General features: G+C 42.9%; 1 long non-coding RNA gene across 2 annotated transcripts in view; it reads left to right on the top strand.

Moving 5' to 3' along the window:
* LOC146767033 (uncharacterized) overlaps positions 1-16098 on the top strand; it is a 144172-nt gene that overhangs the window by 46641 nt on the left and 81433 nt on the right. The window contains exons 6-8 of one of the 2 annotated variants that reach the window (XR_014956112.1): positions 2552-2675; positions 3469-3525; positions 6687-14552. This is a non-coding gene — a long non-coding RNA (uncharacterized LOC146767033). Of the gene's footprint in view, positions 1-2551; positions 2676-3468; positions 3526-6686; positions 14553-16098 lie in introns of those variants that run through there. The other variant, XR_014956111.1, reaches the window with a different exon arrangement.

The raw sequence follows: 16098 nt of genomic DNA on the forward strand, positions 1-16098 counted from the left end.
TAAACATTTCTGTAAGCAACGAGTTTCCCCAACATAAAAATAAATATTAAATTAGCCCCTGTTACTTATATGAGTGCAGAGTTTGATGTCATAATTTATTAATTTCTTGGCTCACAGTTCAAGTCGCTTAAAGTATCATTGATGGACTCTCTGCTAGAGTCTCTGCCTTTTGCCCTTCCTCATGTTTGCTCTGAGCTCCTGTCTGGAATGATGCCAGCAGAGATGTGCCCTTGGGATAGGTGCAAAGGTTTTTCAAGAATGCTTTTGACTGCCAAGTTTTTATCTCGTTCCTTTACTGCAGTACCTTTATTTTCACTGTAGGACAGCAGTTCAGGCTGCCCACCGGTAGGTGCAGCTGGTGCTGTGTGATGCTTTCTCTGCCCACGGGGAGCAGGACCTGGCAACCTGTGGAGGGTTCAGGTCCCTCAGACACACTGGAAAATCCCAGTGATGTGCAAGCACTTTTCCTCTGATCTCTATTTGGAGTAATATCTGGAAGTATTTGAATTTTCTTTGATTGATCTTCTCATTAGCCCTAATTTTCTTTCCATTGCATTGGTCAAGAGGATTGATCTTCATTCAAGAAATGTTTCTGTGATATTGTTCTTCTGTATGAATGTGCAGCAGTGCATGTTCATTGAGTGCTATACAATTTCTGCTTTCTGTATATGGATTATAAATAATTGTGCACTCATAGAGGTTTAAATGGGAACTATTATGAGCTGCATATTTTAAAAATTGATATATGAAATACTCTGTGAAGGAAAGTTGGATGTGTAGTTGTATGAAAATGTACCTTTTGCCCATAATTTGTGGAAAGACAGTAGTGATCATATTATAATGCACATATAACACCCAGTGACTTTGTCTGGAGCTCAGCACTTTGCAGTAATCAGCCCCATGTTTCATTATGATTATGCCCTTGCAGCTTTCTCATCTCAATTTTTCTGTAACTAATATAGTCCAAACTATATTATCCTATTAGGAGGCTCTTTTTTTTTTCCTCCAACAAGCAGCATGCACCTGTCTGCTTACCATGAGGAAAGCAGTGGAAGTGTTCTCCCTCTATTGTTTCAATGTTAAAGGAGATAATTCAGGCTGTAAACAGGGAAGCTTGAGCTCGTTGAGTTAAAATGAGCACATTAATTCTTGAACAGAACCCTGCTTTATGATTTTCCCCTTCATTACTCATTTTACATATTTTCTCTGCAGTGGGTGGGGAGAGAGGCAGGCTCAGAGTGTGATTTGGAGCATCTCTCTCAGGCCCTGTTTGGAATAAACAGGCTGTTGCTTTGCCCCAGCTGGAACACAGCCCCAGAGCTCAGTGGTGGCATCTCCAGTTAGGCACACGAGCTCCTGGTGTGCTCAGGGTGCAGGGGAGAGAGCAGGAAAGAGGAGCTGCTATGATTTAAGCAGTGCTCCTACATTACAGTAAGTAATGAATTGCCAGTCAGGCATAATGCCAGGTTTGAGCTGATGGGAACTCTCATCACAAGTAGATGGAAATGCAGCTGTGTTGTCAAAACTGGGAGGTGTCATACAGCCTTTTGAACAAGGAGTAGTGTGTTACAACAAAGCAGTTCCTTTTCTCTCCTTTCCCACCTCCAGGATTATATCTTTTCTGTTCCTTCCTCTGAAGGCAGCTGGAATCATTCTGTGCTTTTTCCATCTACATCATACCAAGTTAAACTTGCAAAGAGAAATGATGCTTGAGAGGTCAGAATTTAGACAATTGAAAAAGCTGAAAGACAAAAATGTTGATTTTGGCTAACATGATGTACATCCTAGAGCAAATGTGGCTCAGGTTTTCACAGAAGGACTCTGAAAATGGGTCTTTTTTAGGTGTCTTAATAGCCAGAGAAGCCATTGGAAGCCCAGTGTCAGGATGACAGATGATTTGACAATTAACAGCATCATTTAATGAACTCCTACCATGTCTACATTTATTCTTCATATTTTTATGTGAATGATTATGTAATCCTGATCTTTGGGCTTCAAGTTGTTTCTGATAACAGGGCACAGGCTGCTGAGATAAACCCATGACCGAGAGACTGAAACACCCCTGTTGAAAACTGTCTGCTTGCAGTGGCCATCTGCTCTCTAGCTCTGTGTATGAAAACTTAATGTGGAGATAGAGCTGATGCCTGAGGCAAAGAACTTTTGAAGCAAGTTTGGATGTTTTCCCTTTGCAAATTGTACACTGAAATCTTTAAACACCTTCTCCAACACACTTCAGAATATGGATGGCGTTTGAATTTGTTCTGTGTAAAACTTAAACACACATTTCAGCTGCAGCTTATAGCCAGCATTACACGGTGCATTTGCTTGGTCAACAATGACCAGGTTTTTTTAAAGATTTCATCTTTCACAAGCAAGACTAAGACTTAAAAGGACTGATACTGTTTTCCCTGCTTGCTGAGGTGGGAATGTTACAACCAGGCTGTTGCCTTGTGAATTGGGCACCTGCTGCTGAGGATTAACGCCTGAGAATCTGTTTCTCTGCACAATCTTAAGTGGTCTTGAATTTTTCCCTCCCTCTCATTTCTCACAGGTCAGTGTCCCAGTGCTGTAGAGAAAGCTACCCTGGATTTTGCCCTTTGACCAAATTTACTGCCTTGGCTTGATGTTACAAACCAGAGTTGTATGTCTGCAGCATCCTTCACATGTCGTTCCAGGTGAGTGTTCCTTGGGGCTTGAGAATAGCTGTGAATCATCTAAGGAGAGTTCAGACAAAAAACTCCTGAGTTCCATTGTTGGTTTCAAATTTTGTTCTTTTCTAATAGAATTCATGTTCCTCAAATTTACCTCTACACAGTGAATAGCAAAAGTGTGTGTGCCACTGAAATTTTCAAGCTAAGGTTAATGACAGCCTCACAAAAACTTATGTATCAACTCCTGAGCAGGAAATTTCACTTTCAGAGTCCAGGATCAAAAGCACCATAGAAATCATTGCTCTGATGTCTCTATTGAAAAGACAGTATCATTAGTGCACTTTTCTAAGTGCTAGTTCTCTCTAGTGTGCATCACCATTAAAACTTCCAGTACCAAAATCTATATTACTTTCCTTTTGAAATGAGGTTTCCCTCAGTGCCATCCCTGCTTGCATGAACTGTGAATGATTGCTCTGCATGGAGCATTTTGTAACCCTCCTCACGGAGGGAGCCACATGAAAATAAGCATTCCCATCAAGTCTGTTTTGCATACTGTAGCTGAGTGTAATTCCTGAGGCTGGCATTCACTGCTCTGCTGACCCTGATTCCCCCAGTGGGATCTGGGCAGGTTTTGTGGCAGTTTAAACAAATGTAGTGTCAAAGGATTGCAAAGGTTGCAGTTTGTATTTCTGTTATACAAGACAGAAGAACAGGAAACTTCTATATAATATTTACACTGTTATTAAAATACGTCCTTCTTTGAAGGACAATCACTTAAGGGCCTGTCCTTATAAAGCTATTAACTCATCATTTTCAGATCATTCTCTATGGATCCCTGTTGGTCTATTAGCTGCTGCTAAGAGATCTGAGAAAGGTAATTAAGAAAGGCAAGAATATTATTATTATTATGCTGGCATTGGGGGATCCAAAGGGAAATACCTAAGGGTCTGCAAATCAGCAGAGCAGGAAAAACACCCTGAACCCACTGAGTGAAAATTTCTAGGGAATGCATGGACACACTGTGTGTTTTTTCGGGTCATTCTAATAGGAATGTTTCATCTGCCTCAGCAGATTTCAAATTTTGCAATCCCATTGTAGCTTGGAGGCATCTTAAGGGTAGATGTTGTAAAAGGTCACATTAACAAAAACAGGAAATTTTTGATTTGTTTGTGTCTTGAGAATGTCTGGAAAGAACAGATCTTGTAGAAACTTTGGTTGCTCTGTGCACTGAAGCAGGGAATGGCAAAGGATCAAAGTTGTGCTGAGCTTGGCTGTGATCTGTGGTGCTGTCTGGCTCCAGAGCAGGTTTGGGGTGAGGGTCTGGAGCTGTGGCAGTGGCATTCCCAGTGGTGGCTGGAACAGCCTGGTTATTCCTGCCCAGTCCAGAAGGATCTGCAGGATCTGGTGTGTGCTGTGGGCATTCCTGGCTGCAGGTGGAAGCAGCTCGGCTGGGGCTGCTCCTGTTCAGCACTGCTCCTGTTCACAAGTGGCAGGAATGGTCTGGACTTCTCCAAAGCAGAATCAGTCTCAGCTCCTCTGTGGCCTTAGAAAAAATGTAGAAGGAAGTTCAGTACACAGAGGAGCCATCTGTTTCCAGATTTATAAAAGTCTCCCTCCCCCCCAAATTTAAGCTCCTTTTGTTCTAGGGAGGCTGAGGAGTTTGTGTAGCCCCAAGTGTGCTTTACTTGTGCAGCTGAACCCTCCTCTGCTTTGTCCTCTCTGTGTTTGCTGTTCTGCACAGGGCAAATTTACCAAGGAGCTCAGCTGGGGCTGGGAGTAGCTCCTCTGACTTGGAAAATGCCTCTGAATAAATTACCTACTGTGAAAGAACAACACATATTCTGCCCAAGAGCCAGAAAATGAAACAATAAAGGGTGTTCCTAGAATAGTACTTAAGAACCTGGTACCCTGAAGGAAAATGAGACTTCTGGAGGGCGAGACAGAGAATCCATTTTAGGAACCTGCCTCTCCTTTCAGTAACTGTACATGGAGCTATCAAACTAAGAATGTCTAAAGTTATGCTGTGAATACCTGTCAGTGAGCAGCTTTCAGGGGGCTGAGCAGCACAGGGACAATTTTTTGATAATTTTTGGGTTATTATTAACTCTTCTTATTCTCTTCTGAGAGCAAGAGCATTCCCTTGAGCTCAACACTTTTTGCACTGCATGGGCAATGTGAAAGGGCTCTAACATTTCATTTGTTTCCCTCTGTTTTTACATTTGTGTGGCTGGATTCAAGTTTGTTTCCACGCTGAATGTGTGTGTTTCTATTAAAAAAAAAACAAGAAATGGTCTGAGGAATGCAAGCTCTTGTGGTGAAATTCATATTATTTTACACAGCAAACAAGATTAGATGTTCATAGGAGCATCTTTAGGCCCTGCAGCCAACAGATATGCAGGATTATCAACATGTCCCTGCAAATAACATTTTTTGTAACCAAGCAATACTTACGGATACTGACAACTCTAAATGAAGATGCTGAAAACAAGATCTTTATTTTGGGCTGTTTAGGAGCCTGCTTCATAGAAAGCTGACTATTGCCAAATGTCATGGGAATTAAACATGTCACTGAAGTGTGTAAGTTCCTTCATGATGAAGTCTCAGATAAATTGGAAGCATCTCAAACTTATATTTTGGGAAAGCCAAGCAATTTTCAGATGGAAATGAATGGAAATTAATTCAGGGTGTAGACTTAAACCCAGCCTCTAGGGGCACAGCAATTGTGCCTTTTAGGATATGGCCTCCTGCTCTTTGCATTTTAACTGTCTGTAATTACTTTTGTGGTTTGTTGGTTGTGGAGGAGCTCGTCAAACTGGGAATTGGCAGATTCACTGTTGCCTTTATTTACAGTGCTTTTGCCAAGTTATTAAGTCAGCTATAAGAGGTTTTATCCTGACAAAACTAATCCCTTGGTATGGCCAGACACTGCATTTTCCTTTTACCTTTACTATTTAAAACTGTTTTGCCTAAGATTTGGATTGGCATGAATTGTCAGAAAACCACCAAAATCAGTATGGATAATCCAGGTTTTCTCTCCTCCATCTGTCATATTTCATCTTTTCTCACAATGAGCTGTGCAAAGCTGATTATGTCTAGGGCATTCTGTGGCCCTGGCTGACTGGAGTTGCTCCAGTGGGGATATTTGGGTGCTGCCAAAGGGACAGGGAGCAGGAAGTCAGTCCTGCAGGGGGCTTGCAGATAGCCAGGTGATGTCACACTACAACACAAAATCACTCTGCACTCAAGATGCAAGAAGGAAACGTGGAAGTTTTATTTCTGACCTTGTAATGTATAGAATTCTAAAAGTGACAGTGGATTGGAAGGTGAAATTGCCACCTCTCCAACCACACTGGTCAAACCCACAGTCCATCAATTCTCTCTCCCACAAAGAATGCAAAACAATCATTATTTACATGAACAGTGTGTGAGAAACTCCAGCAGAAATATATAAACATCAGAAGGCATAGAAAACTTTTAAAAGAACTTTAGAACTTTTAAAAGAACAGGGTGACAAGGTAGCAGCCAGGAGCTTTCAGAGCCTGTTGGATGTGTTTGCCCCATGAATGCTGCAATATCCCACCCTGAGCACTCAGTGTGATCTGCCAGCACTGCCTGGGAAGGAGCAGGAAGGGCAGGTGCAGAATGCTCTAGTGGTGCTGCTGACCTCCAGGACTGCTGAATAACCACCTTGGGGCAGAGATGGGCTTTGGAGAGTGCCCAGGGACACTTTGACACTGGGTGTAATGCAAATGCTAATGCATGTTTTTATCATTATTCTGTAGGTCCTTGTACAATTAGGCTCTGACCTCATCAGAATAATATTTGAATTGGAAACTAGCAAATATCTAACATCCTTGCACTGGAATTTTCTCAATTCTATTAACCCTGGATATATTAAAAACTGGCATTAATGGTGATTCTCTGGCACCAGCAGAATTTAAAAGTGCTTTACACTTTCTGCAAAGTGACTTATGAACTCTGGGATAAAACCTGTAGTAGCTGCTGCAGCTGGAGCTCTTGTCCTTTCTGCCATAGATCTCAGAATCAGCTGAGCTTCAGATCGAGTCCAAGCTGATTTTGGGAGAGGAGGAACTTGCTGAAGAGCTTTCCTGTCATCAGGACTAAGCAGTCTTCATGAGATTCACACAGACCCAGTCCGGAAGCCTGTCCAGGTTGCTCTGGATGGCATCTCTCCCCTCCAGTGTGTCCATCACACCACACCACACAGCTTTGGCCATCAGCAAACCTGCCGAGGGTGGGCTGATCCCACTGTCAGTGTCACCAGCAAAGACACCAGTGCTGGTCCCAGTACCAGTCCCTGAGGAGTTGTTCTCCTCTTGGAACTTGAGTCATTGAGCACAGCTCTTTGAGTGTGACCGTGCAGCACCACATCCACACACCAAATCCAGCGTGTGAACTGACACAGAGGCAGCCAGGGCGAGCACCAAGGCCCAGCTACAAAGAGCAGATTTATTTAATTGCCTTGCCAACACCACCAGGAGGATGAAGGGACACAGGCACGTGGGGACACAGCATCTCTCAGGCTATTCTTAGCATTCCCAGCTGCTAGGCCACTTTGAGTGAAAGTACTCCCTGCTTGCTAAATCTTCTGGGTTTAATCCTTTTTTCTCAGCAATGTTTGTCTGGTTTAGACACAAGGACATCAAACAAGACAGTGTCAAATGCTTTGCACAAGCCCAAGGAGATGCCATCAATTGCTTTTCCCTTATCCACTAACACTGTAACTGTGACAGCCTGCCATCAGATTTGTCAGGTACCACTTGCCCTTGGTGAAGCCATGGTGGCTATCACCAGTTGTGTCCCTGTGTGCCTTAGCATGATCTTGTTGGGCCCCAAGGTGAGACTGACCAACCTGTAGTTCTCCAGGTTTTCCTTTATAAAAATAGAAGTTATATTCCCCCTTTTCCAGTCAGTGGGACCTTTACTGAACTGCCATGACTTCTCAAACATGATCTTTGTAGCTTTGCCACATCCTCTGCCAGTTCCCTCAGGACCTGTAGATGCATCTCAGCAGATTCCAGAAAAGATTTCCATGCTGCAGCTCCCATTAGGTTGGCTTGTATCTCAGTGATAAACTAGTATTTAGGAACAAATTCATTTTGACTGATATTTAAATAACACACAATTTCATCCCTGAATCGAGGATCTTGCACTCTAGGGTAGATTATTTCTGTGAATATTTGATCCTCATTTTCTCAGTGAAATAAAGGCTTGTTCATACAGCTATGAGGCATTATTAAATGGCAATGGCACACAAAGTGGTCTTCATTAGAGAGCACTGTTAATTACAATGCCAGGCAATTTGCAGGCCATCTATTCTGACTGTAATTATGATGTCTCTTGCAATAACTATATCTGAGACTATTTTCCTCTAACTAGGGCTCAATTCTTTTGACTCAGCAAGGAGCCTCTCTAGATTGTGGAAATAGCTCTTTTCCTGTCTCCATGGGCAGAGAATAAGACAGAAGGGAGGGAAAACTTGGGAAACAGCCAGCAGTGGAAGCAGGCAGTGAACCCTAAGTTACTGTGTGGGCCTACACAACAGAGGGAGCAAGTCTTGAATGCAATATAATTTAAAAATAGGCTTAAAACAGGCCTGTTTGCTGGTGTGCTTTTTGCTCAGTGCAACATGTGTTAATTAGAGCTTTAGCACAGCTTCTCAGTAAACAGCATTTTCTCTCAAAGAGAGACAAAAAAGCAGAGGGGGAATTTTGATTCTGGGAATAAGGTACTATGAATAAGAATCAGCAGCAATGGGTTTAGTTTAAGCTAGACTGGAATTTATTGCAGCTTTATGTTTTTATAAAGGAAACCTGTGTGTCAGCTTCTAGTGGTGACAGGGATGCTGAGAATTGGCAAGTGAGGATAATGTGATAATATAGAGACACCAGGGAGCATGTGTACACAAAAATGCATCTCAGCCAGGCAGAAGGCCATGCTGTGATTTCAGTAAAAAGCTGTGACAGAAAATCAATAGCTTTGAGAAAGGCCCATGGTAAGGCAACAGCATTATCTGTGTGTTCTGCATTCTGCTTTTCCTTCCTTCCCTTCACAGAGACAGAGCTGCATGAACTCATGTTTGAGTTTTGTTAACTCTGTGCCTGAGCAGCTCCAGCAGTGAGGCAGCTCAGGAATACAAAGTATGGGCAGAGCAGGCAGTGGGGATGGAGAGCAGGGCAGGGCATTGTTCATTGTTCACCGACAGGCACTGGGTGCCTGCAGCCTCCCAGCTCTGCTTCCATCCCAGCTCTGCTCTGCTCCTCAGAAACTCTTCCCACTGTTTCTCAGAGCAGCTTGGCTCTGCTCTGTGCTTTGATGTGTGCACCAACAGAGAGCCCCTTCTCCAGGTGTCCACAGGGGCCAGGACATCCTGGCAGGGTGATCTGGCCAAGTGCTTCCAGGTTATGCAGTTCATATTAGGCACCAACTTCAAGTGAGGTTTTCTAGGATGTTTTGGTGATGTTTTTTCTTTTGTTGTTTATTTGCGTGGTTTTGTTTTTGTCTGTTTGTTTTTATTCTTCTCCAACTCTGTTTTTTGTCTAAAATGGCAGAATACAAATTGTTAATGAAAAGCAGAACAAAGGGCAGACTGCTCAGTATTAGCTGACACGTGATTTGTAACTGTGTTATTTTATTTCAGTTTGTTATGCTGCCTCTGTATTTTGTCCATAGGCATGCAGTACACTCAGAGGGGATGCTGACATTTGGGAAAAGAGGTCCACCAATAACATTCAAAGGGAGTAGACTTTTATTTAAATGCACGTAAGACTGAATATGATGTAGAGGAAATCTGCAGGAGAGGATGAGTGAAAAGGATAATCTCTCATCAGATTGGTGAATAGGGCATTGCTAGGATTGATTCTTCTTTTTTTTAATTGAAGATGATACAATGTCTCACTTGTAGATGATGTTCTAAAGCCAGGAAATCTCTAAGGTTTCATTATTCTTAAATATTTCCATGTGCTTGGGTATATAAGCATTTTGGAATTGGGAGACCTTTCCCATGTTGGTACAGAAAGGTAATGTTAGCAATCCCATATCATTAACTGATAATCTACTGAGAAATAGATGATTATCTAGCACAGAATTAGACTGAAGTGGCAGCAAGGAGAAATCATGTTCTTTTTGCTGACACTTCTGGTTGCTTCTCACCTCACCCAAGAACTCAATTCTTTCTCTATGCAAAACTCTGAGAAACAGCCACAGATTTGCTCATTAAAAAGAGGTGGTTCTAATTTGATTTTATCTGTGAAACCTTCTTTTTGTCAGAGCTTAATATTTCAATACCTCAGTGCATAAAAGATTATTCAAAGAGTTACACAGTGAAAAACTCAGAGGAAGAAGAGGGCATTCTCTGGCACCTAGGAAAACCTTCCATGAATAAATACAACATAATGATTGCTTTGTTCTAGGCTATGTACCCTGAAGTTCAGGCAGGTGTTTGTTAGCTGGAAAACATAAGCCAAAGTTTGTTAGGGCTTTGTCCTTTGTGCAGCTGAGCTGCACAAAACACATGAAGTGCAAGAAAGTAAGAACATGCTATGTATGTAATCATTAAGCTTTCAGGGGTGCTGGGGTTAGCTGGTGTCTTAATTGCCTTCCAGTCATAATTAGATCATAGTGTGGGTCACAAGTACTTGGAGAAGTGTTTGAGAAACAAATGCCTTCACAGTACCAGTGGGGTAGGGCTGGGCCTGGGTGACTGTAAGTTACTGATCAGTGCCACATTCAGGTTTGCTTGGGCATGAACTGAGCAGCCTTCCCAGTCCCCTAAAAGCTCCTGCATCCCAGGTGGGAGACTGGAGCCTGTTGGATCTCCTGATCATTTCCTTCCTCAGCCCCCAGACATCATAACTCACTGCTCTTGAGCAGCCAGGGCATGAGGAAGATTGGAACTTGGAATATTGTGGCAGGAGAGAACCCCTGTGTGAAAGTCTTCCTCAGAGATGCCATTCCCACAGTCTGAATCCCAGCCAGGTCAATCCCAGCTAGAGCAGCCACGAGAGCTTCCTTTGGGAAATGGAGAGCTGAGGATGAAATGCACAGAGAAGCAGCACACAAATCTCTGACCAAACTGGCATGAAAGCCTCAGGGCATTGGAGCATGGCATGCCAGCAGGATTTAGAGGTGGGAAGGGAGGCATTGTGATGGGACATTGCTCCCTAAGGATGCCGACAGTCCCCTTGAAAGTCCCTTGGGTTTGTTTCCCTGGTCTGTGCTTGTTTATTCATATTAATGGCTGAAAGCAAGGACGACTTCTACTGCATGAAATCAATCACATTTTCTGTGAGCTGTCCTAAAACTTAATTATTTTATTTATTTTTCTATTTCTTCTCTTTTTGGATTCCTAAAAGCCCTGCATTTTTATCATTGTCCCTTGTATCTTTCTGCTTCAGACTTTTAAAATATCTTGAGGTTAATACGTACTGTATGTACATACTTGTGTTCTGTTAAATTGTTATTCACTTAAATAATACACTTTTGTGCATTTAAAGGCAAATGATTTGTAAACAAGAAATGTCAAGCTGAAATCTGAAGTTGGATCTTTAATAACAGATTAAGAATCAGTGGCAGTTCTGAAAAACATGTTTCCAAAATAGAAAATATATCAAAGTGGATTGTGCCCTTGGGGGAAAATTATTTTTGGCAATTTGGTTTCTGCCAGCTCACCAGAAAGCTCTCAGTCAGTGAGCACTTTCTAGAACAGCACGAAATAACATTGGTAGGAGTTGCAAAATCTTGCACTAATTGGCTTGCCAAGGCCCCAGCTCACTCAGCAGAGAAAACTTGCTTTCATTAGGTGAGCAGAGCACTTCATTAATACTTAAAAAAGGTGGGTTTGTCTGTCCAGAGACTGCAGGCTGGAAGGGAAAGGCTGTCACTTTTGTAGCTGCAGAACTCCTAAAACCATCTGTGGGGTCTGAGAAATGTGCCTGCACTGAGCTGCCAGTATCCCTGCTCTGTAGTGCTCACACAGACAGAAGGATCTGCTGAAATCCCCCATCATTTCTGGCTTTCAGCTGTCCCCCATCATTTCTGGCTTTCAGCTGTATTGTGGAGCTGGATGCAAAGCCATGGCACTACCAGCCTTGCTGGTTGCTGGTGTTTAAAAATAGAGGTCAAGAGGTGCATGGGCATTTGAAACAGCTTCTTTTGATGTGCCACCCCAATTGACTCCACATCCAGAGCAGGTCCAGCACATGCAGGTGGATCTGCCCCAGCACCAGTGGTACAATCAGGGACAGGCAGGCATGTCCATCACTCTACTTTTATTACAGGTGTGAGGCTTTCTCAGGAGGTGGAACTTTCAGGTCACTTATGCCAAATTCACCACTTGCATAAGTGAACTGCTGAGCTGCAGTTTTCTGGAACGGTGCTGTCTTTGCTAATTTGATGCTCTGCCTTTGGAGGAAACATAGATTTCCTGTCAAAATTGGCATTATCTATTCAGCAGAACTCACCTTTCTTCCTGATGGGTCACAAATTCTTCTGAGCAAAATAGTATCTTCAAGGATGTTGTCATCTTATGCTATACATAAGATGTGTGTTTGGGGTGAAATACATTTTAGGGAAACAAAAAAGTATTTTGCCCCATGCTTTATCAGTTCCAGGAAGATCCCAACCAGGAATGTACAGCCAACAGAAAATGGGGCTGTGCTGTTGGCCAGATTGCCTACAGAATTTTGGTTGTGCATGAAGGCACTGTCAGATCTCAGACATCCTGATGTGCTGCTCAAGTGGAAGACCTGCAGCCACAGCCAAAGATCAGAGTCCCATAACTGAATCCATCCTGGAGTGTTTGGCTTGACACTGAATTTGCATCATGACAGTGAAAAATGTTGCTTAGAAATCTACACTGCAATGGCAAATCTTTTACCTGCATTCTATTTGCTATGGATCATGCAGGGTCTGGTTGCAGGAATTATCAGCCACATCCTCACAAGCAAGAATGGACTTACTGAAGCACAATTAATTCATTGGTCTAAGGCAAATCTCTCTTCCTCAGAGTTCAGTGGTGTAGGTCTTTATCCATGCTTTCCAAAAGTAGTTAGATTTAATTGCATTATAATCTGCTTAAAATTATCTTTACTTGAAGTCAAGCAGTCAAAAATAATAAACAGAGTAGTTTTTTATTAGAGAAATCCTGTTGTGTTAAAAAACCCCAACTGTCAGGAGCTGGCTGCTTTCAAAGAATCCTTCAAACCAATTATTTCGAATGTTAACTGACCTAACTATATCTTTCTCATTTCTATGATTTCTTCCTTTTTTGTTTTGAAATATTTCATTTTGATTCATTATGTTGCAGCATAAAATGAAATTTGGAATGACAGATTTTCATATACAGTGTGTTTTAAATTATGAAGGGCAGGAATAAGCAGAGGTAAATACTTCAAGAAGTTTATGATGATATTTTTGACTCATGGAGTTTATATTCTCTGGCATTTTTGAGACCTGGAAGTTGAAGACAATGGCATTCTCTCTGTATCTCTGCATCCTTCCTTGCCCCAGCTTTTTTGTACTGTAATTTCACTTGTCCTGTCTTTGTGTTGTTATCTGCACACTGTTCTGATCCCTGTTTCCTTCTGCTTCTTTCTAAATAACAAAGATCATCTTATTTTTTAATATATTTAAAAATTGATAACAGAGCCTGAGGCCTTTAGATGAAAATACTGTGTTTCTAATCGGAGCTTCCTAAATACATTTTAGTTCCTGTCCATGCTGCCATAAAACAGTGCACAAATGCCTAGGATTGCTCACTGGGAATATTAAGAACTTGGATTTGGTTTGTATCCCTTGTACATGTAGTGACTTTTTGACTTCCCTGCACTGTAATTTCACTGAGTTACAGCCCTTTGAAAAGGAGGTGAACAGACTGCAGAGAGAATACTTGCCTGTTTTCCTCCTTCAGCTTCTGCATGTTTGGCTCACTGGGGTCCCAGAAGGGAGGAGATTTCTCTTCCACAATGAGCAGCTTTTGGGGCTGAGGGGAGAAGCCTGGGGAGTACAGGGCAGGTCAGGAGCACTCAACCAGCAGCCTGACACAGTCTGAGGTCATGGTGAGAGGAGAGAAGAGCAAAGCCAGTTTGGGAAGAAATGGAAGAAGGATGATTTCTCCATGGGAACCCACAAATGAGTGCTAATCATCACCCAACTAAAGGCTGAGCTGGACCAAGCCTGACTGCAAGGACATAAATGACAGGGCAGAGATTGTTGCTGCATCTCATTTTTTCTTAATGTGAGTCATTCTGGGTTCTCCCTCTTAAAATGCCTTTTGGTATTCCTAACTCCTCTGGGATTTTATAAACTCTTTTGTAATCTCAAGGAGTGTGTGTGGATAGTTTCACTTAATCCTTGCCTGTTGGTGCCACAGCTGTGTTTTAGTGGCTGCTTGCACAGTGTCTGAAGGGAAAGAAGGTCCCAGGCATTGGTGAGACCAGTGAGCCATGGTGTGTGCTGAGGGCCCTGCATGCTGTGAGGTATCTCAGCCACCCTCTCCCAGCCCCACACACTTGTCAGACCTGTTCCATTTGGCTAACCCAGCCATTTCTTCTGATTGAAACAAGAAGGGCTCCTCCAAACAGCTCTGCCAGCAAAAACGAGGTCCCCAATTCAGCAACAGCTCTCAGAGAGATGGTGGCAAGAAGCTGAGGGCTGAGAGTAGTGGATGAACCTCCTGTTTTGTTGTAGCTGATGGTAATCTGCAAACAGAATGATGGTACAAACCCAAAGCACGTCTGGATGACAGAGGTGTCCCATATTCCCACTGCTGCTGTGCAGGAGCAGCTCCAGTGTGTGTTCAAACCAGCTGCAAGAGAAACAGGTTCAGAGCAAGGAGACAGCCTGCCACGGTTCTGCAAGTTTGGTTTGAAGCAAAAGGCTTTTGCCCTATGAATGACTCCTTTGTTTATTGTCAGGCCCTGCACTTCCACACGCAATCAACTCCCTAAAACTTAAATCAAATATTAAAATGAGTGGTTCATAAGTCATTCAAGTGTTAAGTTAGCAGAATCTTTTAGCTTGCCCATTTTAACAAACTGTCATCCTGATGCTCCCGGCTTTGACACCTCAGTGACAAGTAATTCCATAAGATAGATGTGCGAGTCCAGGGACCTCGGAGCACTTAAGTTGCCACTGTAATGTTATAAATATAGAAATTCCCTGTACTAAGTAGCTCTAATGTGATTCACCCCAACACACACAACTCTGAAATCAGAGTATCTGCATGAGGGTGGCTTCAGGGCAGGTTTTAGAGCCAGCAAAGGCTGGAGTTGCCCAGGGCAGTGGGCTGCCTTCCCTGCCTCAGCTGGGGCAGGGGGAAGAGCTGGGAGGGCAGGACGGGGTGAGGCAGCCATCCCTGCCCAGCCCTGCTCAGGAAAGGCTCTCCACGGGGAATCAGTTCTGGTTCCTCCTGCCCCTGCACACGGCTGGAATGGCACAGCCAGCTTTGCCCTTTGTGCACTGGGATCACTCCAGGGCAGGGAGGAGGGGAAAGGAGTCCACAGGAGGAGCTGGGCTGTTGGAAATCAAAAGGATTCTTCTGTCCTGCTTCCCACAGATCTTTTGAAATCCTGATCCTTTTGGGAGAGTTTACAGAGTTCAGTCTGTTCAGAGGAGCAAGGAGACAATAACAGGGCATCTTTCATCAAGTGCATGTGCAGTGTGGAGGGAAAACTGCAGAAAATTAGAGAGCTTTTGTATTTATTACAGAAAGATTTCTCTGCACCACAGAATGAAGGAGTGATGACAGCGTGTGTTGGGACTCCTGGACTGGAGCAGGTGTTGGTTGTGATTGAAGAGGTGTTGGCACAAGTTGTGACACATGTGGTAGCTGCAGCACAAAATCCTTCCAGGCACCAGCCACTAGCAGAAGCTGGAGTAGAAGCAATGGTTTTGCTTTTTTTTTAAGGTGTAGGAGCATCAGGCAGTGTACCAGAAAGGCGCCTCCAGTTTCTACCCATTTTTGTAGAGAAAAACTACTGCCAGACCTTACAAACTTTGCCTGGATGTAATGCAAGATGAAACAAAGTCTGCTCTCTACATGTTGGATGCCAAAGAAAACTGAACATAAGGGACACATTTTAATTAACTGCTACAGTAATTTATTGAGGAAAGTGATTTGTTGATCACTACTCACAGTCTTTAAATAAGAATTTGCTTTCTAAGAGGAGTGCTTTTAGTTCAGACACATTTTATTCCTTTTGGCATAGGAAAAGCTGGGGAGCATTCCAGATACTCTCAAGCAGATCTGATGAGGTGGTTGCCACAGTTCTTCCTGCCCTCAAAATTAAAAATTGCTAGCATCTCCTGCTCATATAGTTCAGGCTAAAATTAAAAGATAAAGCCTGCTGTGTGTAATGAGGTATTGTATTTTATTCTAAATCTGTTTGTTCATTTTTTGTTGGAGAGGCAGGTGAGGCATCTCCAA

This window comes from Lonchura striata, chromosome 6, assembly GCF_050655825.1.
Source record: "Lonchura striata isolate lonStrDom1 chromosome 6, ASM5065582v1, whole genome shotgun sequence".
In the NCBI taxonomy this organism is placed as follows: domain Eukaryota; kingdom Metazoa; phylum Chordata; class Aves; order Passeriformes; family Estrildidae; genus Lonchura; species Lonchura striata.